This window comes from Pinus tabuliformis, chromosome 2_2 (genome assembly GCF_031772625.1).
Source record: "Pinus tabuliformis cultivar Carrire ecotype Pingquan chromosome 2_2, CPIR1, whole genome shotgun sequence".
Taxonomy (NCBI): domain Eukaryota; kingdom Viridiplantae; phylum Streptophyta; class Pinopsida; order Pinales; family Pinaceae; genus Pinus; species Pinus tabuliformis.
Window position 1 is genome coordinate 324,973,130 of NC_142300.1, and position 9,986 is coordinate 324,983,115.

A 9,986-nucleotide genomic window follows, 5' to 3' on the forward strand; every position below is an offset into this window, starting at 1 on the left:
TCTTCCATCCATTCTCATTAGTACTAGTTATAAGTGGCATGCCCAACTCTCTTCTAGTAGCCTTGTTTTAACCCAAACAGATTTTATTCAAAAATTCAAAATGAACATCAAATCAAAGTTAACCTTTATGATGGCCTTTCATCATGACATTTGCTTGCTTGCAACATCAACACCATGCTCATTCAGAAACACATCTCCAAGACTCTAAATGTCAAGGGTATCCTTCAACAATGTAAACTTTGAAACAAGAACTGATACCGTTACTTGTTTCATAGAGATAGCAAAAAAGTGACCCAATTTTGAAAAGGGGTGATGCAGAACACACATGTTTTTTTTAGAGCATAGTTTTTGGCACTTTAAATTTTTTTTTATGTACATTGCGTTTTAGAATGGTAGTGACTTTCATGCTGATTTAAAAAAGTGGTAATTCTGCATCAGGCCCTTTTTTTAAAAGACCTATTTTTTGACTTTAAATCTTCTAACGTATGAAATGTAAATAATTACTTTCTAAATTTAATAATTTTTGAAGTGGTCTTCTTCTTCATATTTTCTTGTTTTTTTTTAATTTTTTTTTTGTAGTGAGGTTTTTATTGTTTTGCATATTTAAAGAAGAAGGTCGATATTTTGAATTTTCTATATTCTACATATTTATGCATTGTTAATTAATTTTTCAATCCAAATGAAATAATTGTCACTAAAAATCAATAATTTTTAACAATTGACATAAAAGTAACCATTTTTAACATAAATGTAACTAAAAAACTACACGTTTTGATAATTTTTTGTAATTTTTTGCTAGAAATGACATGTAAAAATCACAATTTTTATAGGAAAATTTTAACTAAAAATGGTTAAATAATATTTTTTTTCTTTTTAGGAATTTCATGTGAAAAAAATAATAAATAATCATTGTTTTTAAAAAAATAATGATTAACATAAAAATTAATGCGAAAATTTCATAATACAAATATTGAACGCATAAAAACCTTAATTGAGTGCTTATTTTTATCATAAAATGTCAATGTTAAAACATTACAAATATAATTAATTAATAGTTACAAAAAATGAGCTTGATTTCCAAGCATAACTTAAATTTAATCAACAATGTCATGTAATCCAAACTCTTTGTCCTCTACAATTTCATCATTGTCTTCTTCCACAATATTTTCTACTTCATTTTGTTCATTTTCCTCTTCTAATGGATCTTTAATGTGTGTGAATCTCCCAATGTATGCCTTTCCAAACATTCTGTGTAATGGTGGTTGGGGTTCCTTTGCCTTTTTTGCCACACGTGATTCACTAAAGTCCCCTTTCTTCAACCCAATTTCTTGCATTAAATCTAGAAGAAATTGAAGAGCATTAATTCTTTGCTAAACAAAATTGCACTGTATTGGATCCTTTTCAATGGCAATGCAATTTCTTCCTTTTTGAAGACAACATGCTAGTGTTGTACCTAATTATCAAGCAAAAAAATAATAATGAAGTAAATTAGTACAATGACATATAAATCTAGAAATAACATATTGAAATTCAATTCCATATAATAAAACTTACTTGAGCCAGAAAATAAATCCAGAACCCAATCTCCCTCATTTGAACATATGTCTATAAGATAGTTAATCAATAACCGTGGTTTTTTATAAATGTTAACTATCTCTCATTTTGCTTCTTTGTCTTCATATGTTAGTTTTCTCACAACAACATCATAAGTCAGTATTTTGCTATGACTCTTTCCATCTACCTGTTTAAAAATCATAGACATATAGCCATCATATTTCGCCCAACTATTAATATGGATGAACTCAAAATCGTTTATTTTTAAAATTTGGACCATTTCTCGATTTGTGCGTGTCATCCTTGCGCAGGGGCCATGCTAATCTTCTCTGTATCGTTCCAATTTTATCGGATGTCTCCGAAGAGACAACTCAAAATCGTTTATAAATGGTTGATCTTCACGATTAAGAAGATTTAACATTTGCTTGTAACATGAAATAGTAAAAGTTCAATTAAATTGTACATAAATGAATTTTTAACATTAATCAAATATACAATTTTAAACGTCTTACAATGTAAGCTGCATCCTTGAATTGTTTTCCCCTTGAAGCTTGACAATAACAATAACCTCGACAGCCCAAGAACTTGCGGGGGTGGTGGGGCGATTCTGGGAACCACCTTGCCACCCCCACAGGTCGTTGGGTTGCTGGGGTGGGACAGAGAGTAGTGTGATTCCCAGAATCACCCCGCCACCCCCGCTGGCCATTGGGCCGCCGGGGTGGGGTGGAGAGCGGGGTGAGTCTCGGAATCACGGCACCACCCCCACTGGTAGTTGGGCCATCGGTGTAAGGACCTACGGTTCGGGTCACCTTCACCGTGTGAAGGACAGGTGAGGAGCTCATGTGAAATTTGAGGTGAATGAGCCAAGGGTGAGTTTATATGATGTTGGGCGAGTTGAGTGGGTGGTCCCATGAGTTTGGTGGGTTGACCTTCCACTCGGGCGAAGGCAACATGTTGAATGAGTCAGTTTGGGCGTTGGGCATGGGTCGGCCAGGTGGCATAACCCACCACCCGCCCGTATATATTGGTGGAGCATTTGAGGAGATGAGCCATCATCATTCGGCCAACATGAATACAATTGAGGAGTTTTGTAGTGTGTGGATGAGCCCACATGACGGATAGAACTCGGGTGAAAAACTCGTGCAGAAAATTCGGGCGAGGTCGTTAGGCGGAACTCGGGCGAGATCATCCAGGAAGAACTCAGGCAGGGTCATTCAAGCAGAACTCGGGCTAGATCGTCGGGAAGGAAACTTGGGTGAGGTTGTTCGGGCGAATCGGGTGAGGTTGCTTGGGCAAGCCGGGCGAGGTCGTCGGGCAATCCGAGTGAAGTCATTCGGGCGACCCGGGTGAGGTCATTGGGCAACCCGGGTGAAGTCGTTCGGGCAAGTCGGCTGAAGTCGTGTGGCGACCCGGGTGAGGTCGTTTGGGCGAACCGGGTGAAGTATTATGGCGACCTGGGTGAAGTCGTGTGGCGACTCGGGTGAAGTCATTTGGGTGAAGTTGGGTGAACGGTGGATGTGCGGACAGGCGACCGGGTGAGGGCGCACCATGCATGCCGAAACGAAGGTTGGAACTGAAGGTCGTGAACGAGAGTTGGGCAGGCGGGACTACGTGTGGTCCACCGAATCGAGGTCGGGTAGGATATCATGATTTGGGCGCTTGTTGGAAAAACGAAGAGTGAGTTAGGTGAAAACGTGCGACGAGATGAACGAAGGGTTGGTGAGTCGTGTAGCGATCGTGTAGAGGCACCGACCCACTGGGTAACCGAGTTTGCCGAAGTTGGACATTTGGCTAAGTGTAAATTTGGGGTTTCCCAAGATTTAACTTGTACTTATAAAAGAAGATTATATATATTGATTCGGGGAGACTCATATTGCAGGGAGTTGTCCCTCCCTTTATACTGTTGTGCATTTCTATTGTATAATGTTGTTTATGTGAATGTTATGGGCTTTCACTATATAAAGGATAAAAATAATACTTGGTAACGAAAAATAAACTAAGTATGGAATGTTAGGCATAGTCTACAATTGTAAGTATTGGTGAAAATAAAACGGTTGGTAGTGCCGCACCTCACTATAGTGCGGTTGGAAGAGTGCCGCCAGTGTAGGGGCGTGACAGGTGGTATCAGAGCTAGGTTCTGGGGAGATGGTGCTGGTGTTGAAGCGTTGAAGCTGATACACACCTGCACTTCGTGATAGGTGGTATCATGGCTGATGATTAGTTAGTTGATTGGCTTGACGATGAAGTGCTGATCCCACTGCACTATCGTGACAGGTGGTATCAGAGCTGGTGAACTGAATCAAGGAGCTAATTCTACAAAGACCGAAGGCTTGAAAGGGAGTTCAAGTTTTTCAGGTGACAGGTGGAATATCAGGGTGATTGAGGTGAATGGTGAAATAGGTTTAACAGAGGAGAAGCTTTGTGCTTGGGCCAAGCTAAATGAAAATGCATGGCAGGTTTGGAAGAATGTGAAGGGAAGCTCTTGCTTACCTTATACGGGTTGAAGCGGTTGAAAGAAGAGAACCCCCGGATTCGAAAGGAACTTGAAGTCTTGGGAAGGAATGTTGAAGATGAACTCTTTAACTTGGTTGGACAATGGAGCAGGATGAAGTTGCAGATTGTTCTGACAAGGAAGGGGAAGTTGTGATGGTTGAAGATGTTGCAGATATGAAAAAGATGGAAGTTGAACTTGAGATTGATCAAGTTGGGCCAGGATCGTGCAGTTTGTAGACATGGATGGATGGGGATAATCACATGGAGGAGCCTCATGATGACGAAGTAAGTATTGATACTTGTGTTTCACTTGAGCATTTGGTAGATGAACTATATGCATGGAAGAGCAAACTCAATTTGCTGATGCAAGGGAGCATTTTACCATGGATGTCTATGATGAGACCTTGTATGGAGAAGAAAGGATTGTTGATTGTTGCAGGACTTGTTGGGGTCGTTTTTGACCTTATGGTAGAAGGTACAAGGGCCGTGACAAAGGAGGAACATGATGATCGTTGCGGAGGAATGGGTCATGCTTTAGCCACATGGAGGATTGGCTAAGTGCCCGGCATGACTCATGAACAGGTTGGAGGGCACACACTTGAGTTGGTGATGCTTGGGTGGACTTCTCATGGACAAGACCAAGAGATGGTCTTGGTGGAACCTTTAGTGGGGGAGCTATGATGGAGAGACTCATGTGATGATGATATGGTTGGGTGACTGAGTTCACTAAACTAGAGATTGCAGCTTGCATGAGGATGACCGATTGTTGTGATGGGTCTACTTGGTTGGACTACATGGGCAACTTAGTCATGGACATCAGGTTGGAGACATGGAGCATGGTAGTCTTATGCAGGGACATTATGCAGGAGCACTTGTAGAGGTGTCACTTATGGGTATCCAATGGGGAGTGCCAAAGCAGGGATGTTGTGCAGGTGGATTTGCTGGTGCGACATGGAGATGTTTTACTTATGAGCCGATGGAGAGGTTGTGCACTCTTGTACAATAAGGCCATGTACTTGGATGGAGTTGTGAGTAGACTATGGAGCATTCCTACTACATGGAGGGCTGAGGCATCTTGTAGATACCTTTGGGCCGAGACTTGTATGCTTGCTAGAGTGCTAGTTGGAGATGACTCATGGAGCTCATGATGACATGAGATTGTTGTGACTTTGGAGTGATGGAGTTATAACGATGATGATGCCTTGGTGGCAACACTTGGGTATGGGTTGAGCCGAGACTTAACCACTTTTACACATGGGAGCTGATTGATCTATGACCATGGGCAGCACATGGATAGATGAGACAGGTGTATACTTATTTATATGGCAGAATTGAGGGATGGCACATACAGATATGATGGAGGTTGCTTCATGGACTTGGATGTGGCACATCGAGAGTCAGAGTTTCATGATATGATCTCTTCACCTTGAGGAGATGGATGTTTTGTGGATGGATGATGATGTTGGGATAGATGCGACTGATTTCATGCAGCACATTGACACCAAACATCATGGACAACATGTTGCAGATGAGATGGAGACTACTTCATGGACCTGAGCATGGCTTACTTATATGGAGATGGAATCTTGATCGAGTTGAGGATGTGATGAGATGTTCTGAGAAACAACTACTGGTGGCATGCGGATGTGCATTCTTATGATTTGAGCGTGATAGTTGGATGGATCACCCAACTAGTTCGAGTCATGAGGGGTACTAGTGTGCAGAGATGTGTTAGCATTTGTTGGAGTATCATTGCAGCAGTTCACATGAGGATGATACATGATGAGGTTGACAAGATATGTTGTAGGAAGCATGTAGCTTGAGATGGAGAGGCCAACCTTCCACGATGGGGAGCAGCATGTGGAGATTGTGATAGGGTGGTTGATGGTCATGGATTGAGATGATTTCCGATATATGACATATCGATGGGGTGTATGCCTTTGTATGGTGATCTTGGTGACAGATGGTTGCTAGGATGAGATATTGTCGACAATGAAAACGAATTCAAGTGGGGGAGGATGTAAGCACCTGTGGTCTGGGTCACCTTCACCGTGCGAAGGATGTGCAAGGAGCTCGTGTGAAATGTGAAGTGAACGAGTCAAGGGTGAGTTTATACAATGTTGGGCAAGTTGATAGGGTGGTCCCGCGAGTTGGGCGGGCCGACCCTCCACTCGGGCGAAGGCAACATGTCGAACAAGTCGTCTTTGGGCATTGGGCATGGATCAGTCGGGCAACATAACCCGCCACGTGCCGGTATATATTGGTGGAGCGTTTGAGGAGGCGAGCCATCATCATTCGGCCAACACAAGTTCAATTGTGGAGTTTTGTGGTCCATGGATGAGCTCGCACGACGGGCATAACTCGGGCGAAAAAATCGTGCAGAAAAGTCGGGTGATAAAGTTGGGTGAAAAACTCGGGTGAGAAACTCGGGTGAAAAGATCGTACAGGAAACTTGTGCAGAAAACTCGGGTGAGGTCGTTAGGCAGAACTCGGGCGAGGTCGTTCAGGGAGAACTCGAGCGAGGTCGTTCAGGTAGAACTTGGGTGAGGTCGTCGGGCAGGAAACTCGGGCGAGGTCGTTCGGGGGAACTGGGTGAGGTCGTTCGGGCGAGCCGGGTGAAGTCGTAAGGCGACCCGGGTGAAGTCATTTGGGCGACCCAGGTGAGGTCATTGGGTGACTGGGTGAAGTCATTCGGGCGAGCCGGGTGAAGTCGTGTGGCAACCCGGGTGAGGTCGTTCGGGCGAACCAGGTGAAGTTGTGTGGCGACCTGAGTGAAGTCATGTGGTGACTCAGCTGAAGTCGTTCGGGTGAATGAGTTTGGGTGAACGGGTGGACATGTGGATGGGCAGCCGGGTGAGGGCGCGTCGTGCATGCTGAAACGAAGGTTGGAACCAAAGGTCGTGAACAAGAGTTGGGTAGGCGGGACTGCGTGTGTTCCACCAAATGGAGGTCGGGAAGGATAGCACGATTTGGGCACCTGTTGGACAAAGTGAGAGCAAGTCGGGTGAATACGTGCGACGAGGTGAACGGAGGGTTGGTGAGTCATGCGGCGATTGTGCAAAGGCATCGACGCACTGGGCAACCTAGTTTGCCGAAGTTTGAAATTTGGCTAAGTGTAAATTTGGGGTTTCCCAAGATTTAACTTGTACTTATAAAAGAAGATTATATATATTGATTCAGGAATACTCATATTGCAAGGAGTTTCCCATCCCTTTATATTGTTGTGCATTTCTATTGTATAATGTTGTTTATGTGAATGTTATGGGCTTTCACTGTATAAAGGATAAAAATAATACTTGGTAACGAAAAATAAACTAAGTATGCAATGTTAGGCATAGTCTATAATCGTAAGTATTGGTGAAAAGAAAACGGTTGGTAGTGCCGCACCTCGCTATAGTGCGGTTGGAAGAGTACCACCACCAGTGTAGGGGTGTGACAGTTGAGGTGGGGTGGAGGGTGGAGTGATTCCCAGAATCATCCCACCACCCCCATGAGTCATTGGGCCGCTGTGGTGAGGCAGAGGGTGGAGTGATTCCCGGAATCACCCTGCCACCCCCGCGAGCCGTTGGGTTATTGGGGTGGGGTGATTCCCAGAATCACCTTGCCACCCCCGTGAGCTGTTGGGCCACCGGGGTGGGGTGATTCCCATAATCACCCCGCCACCCTCATGAGCCGTTGAGCCATCAGGGCGGGACAGAGGGCGAGGTGATTCCCGAAATAACCTTGCGACCGCCGCAGGCCATTAGGCTGTCAGTGTCACGCCCCTACCCTGGCGGTGATCTTTCAACTGCACGATCGGGGATGTAGCACCACCGACCACTTTGTTTTTAACAATACTTGCAATCATGGACTATGCCTTACTTCTATACTTTGTTCGTTTTCTACAACTAAGTACAATTCTTGATTAAACATAGCAAAAACATTCACATCAACATCATTAACACACTATCATCATTATCATTCAAATGCAGAGTGGATTAACTTAAGAGGGGAAACTCCTTGTAAATATGAGTTTGCCCGTATGACAATGATAATATGAAGTTTTATACATAAACCTTACAATGGAGAGAAACCCTCAGTTTGATCTCATACTTGTAAAATTTCACTTTCCTGAACTATTGTGCAGCCTCGCCCAACCACCCGCTAGAGGCACCCCTCGGGTAGCCTCACCAACCATCGCACAAGTTGCTGGCTAACTCGTGCACTTGTTACACTTGTCACACAATCTTGTTCACCAGCACCCTGGCTCGCCGTGTCGCACCACCTGCGCCCACCATTCGGTTAAACAACTCGCCGAATGCTTTGTCATTCAACACACTCGCCTACCCATCGTGTCGCTCACTCGGTGGCCGACTCCCTGTTCGCACCTACCGTGGCACCTGCTCATTTGACTCGTCATTTGGCTAAGTCACTAACTGTGCACCTTCATCGTTTCATCGTGCCCGACCAACTCACCCATCAACACGTTCACCTGGGTGCATTCACCGCAACTACCCATCTCACCGTTTCGTTTCATCGTGCCTGGCTCACCCATTCACTGCCACCCTCACCTGTCGACACGTTCACTGCACATCTGGATCACCTGTTCACCACATGCGCGGCTCGCTCATTCACCAGCTCCCTTGCCCGACTCGTCCACCCAGCGCCCTCGTTTGGACTTGTGCACATGTGCCCTCCACCCATTCACACTCGTCTGTTTGCCCGCTTGGTTTGTGGACCCGCACCTTTGCCCCATGCTTCATGTGCACTCGCCCAACCTGCCAACCGGCCTATGCCCAGACTCGACCTGCCTTCATCCTGCACCCTATCATTTGCACGGCCTACGGCCAGCCACTGAACTATTTGTGGCTAAGCTATGCTTCGGCCCTTAGATCCACCTGCACCCTTTGCCAAAATTTTAGAACCCAAGTGTTAGCTTGCACTTCGCCTATGAGAAGACTTGCTCACACTTGCTTGGATGGTTTTCCACCAAATCATCTCCACCTATATATACACCTCTTCGCCAAGTTTTCTGCACGTTGGTGCAAGCCAGCCAACCCAATGTTTTGTCTTTTTGGTTAACTTTTCATGTCAGCCATGTTGAGGGCGCCCACACTTGGGACCACCTCACCATATAAGTCCGTCCACCTGAAGACTTCAACACTTAGTCATTTTTTGCTAAACAACCTCCAAGTTCCTTCTAAATTTCGACCGGCTCTTCAAACTGTGTGGGTGTGCCAGCTCGCCGGTTACTCCAACTCACCCTCTCGCTCATTGTGCGCCCGTCACCAATCTCGTTTCTAACTCGGGGGCATTACATCCTCCCCCACTTCAAGTCTTTGTTGTCCTCAACAAATCCTGATCCCAATAGCCATCCGCTGCTAAGAATCATCCACACAACCCCATATATGGGTAATCCAGATGTCCACTAGTCAACCTGCCTCACGCCATAGATATGCCAATATTCTACAAGGAACCATGTGCTTGTACCCCTCATGTTGGTGATTAGTTTGGTAGCTAATCCAACCATGCATCACCTCCACAAGAACTCATGCCCCTACATCGTCATGACTGTCCACTGCATGCTACCTGTCAACCTGTGTCATCTCACCCCTAGATTCCTACTCAAAGTGTTTGGAGACTCACTGCCATGAGTAGCTAACAATGAGCCTCATCCTCCATGATAGTCTAAGAAGATGAGGAGGGAGCAGAGCCTGAAGGCTCTCCCTCACTAATAAACTCAATCCACCTATCCAGATCCTCCACTTCCATTCTCTACAAGTATGCCTCCCCATCCTCTATCTGAACATTCGGCTTCACATACTCTTTGTCATCGTCATCCTCCACTGCTTTTAGCCTCTTAGATAGATCCAAGATGCTATTGATAATGTCTCGATAACTTGTGACTGCTCTACAAGCTTTGCCTCTGCAACGGACAACCGCTTACAAATTTCTTCATC

The 9,986-nt window shown here is 45.0% G+C and overlaps 1 non-coding gene across 1 annotated transcript; it reads right to left on the minus strand.

Moving 5' to 3' along the window:
- Positions 1-1,819: 1,819 nt before the first annotated feature.
- On the minus strand, positions 1,820-1,922 carry LOC149192596 (U6 spliceosomal RNA). The gene has a single exon (XR_016255356.1). It is a non-coding gene; the product is annotated as a U6 spliceosomal RNA (small nuclear RNA).
- Between the last annotated feature and the right edge of the window lie 8,064 nt (positions 1,923-9,986).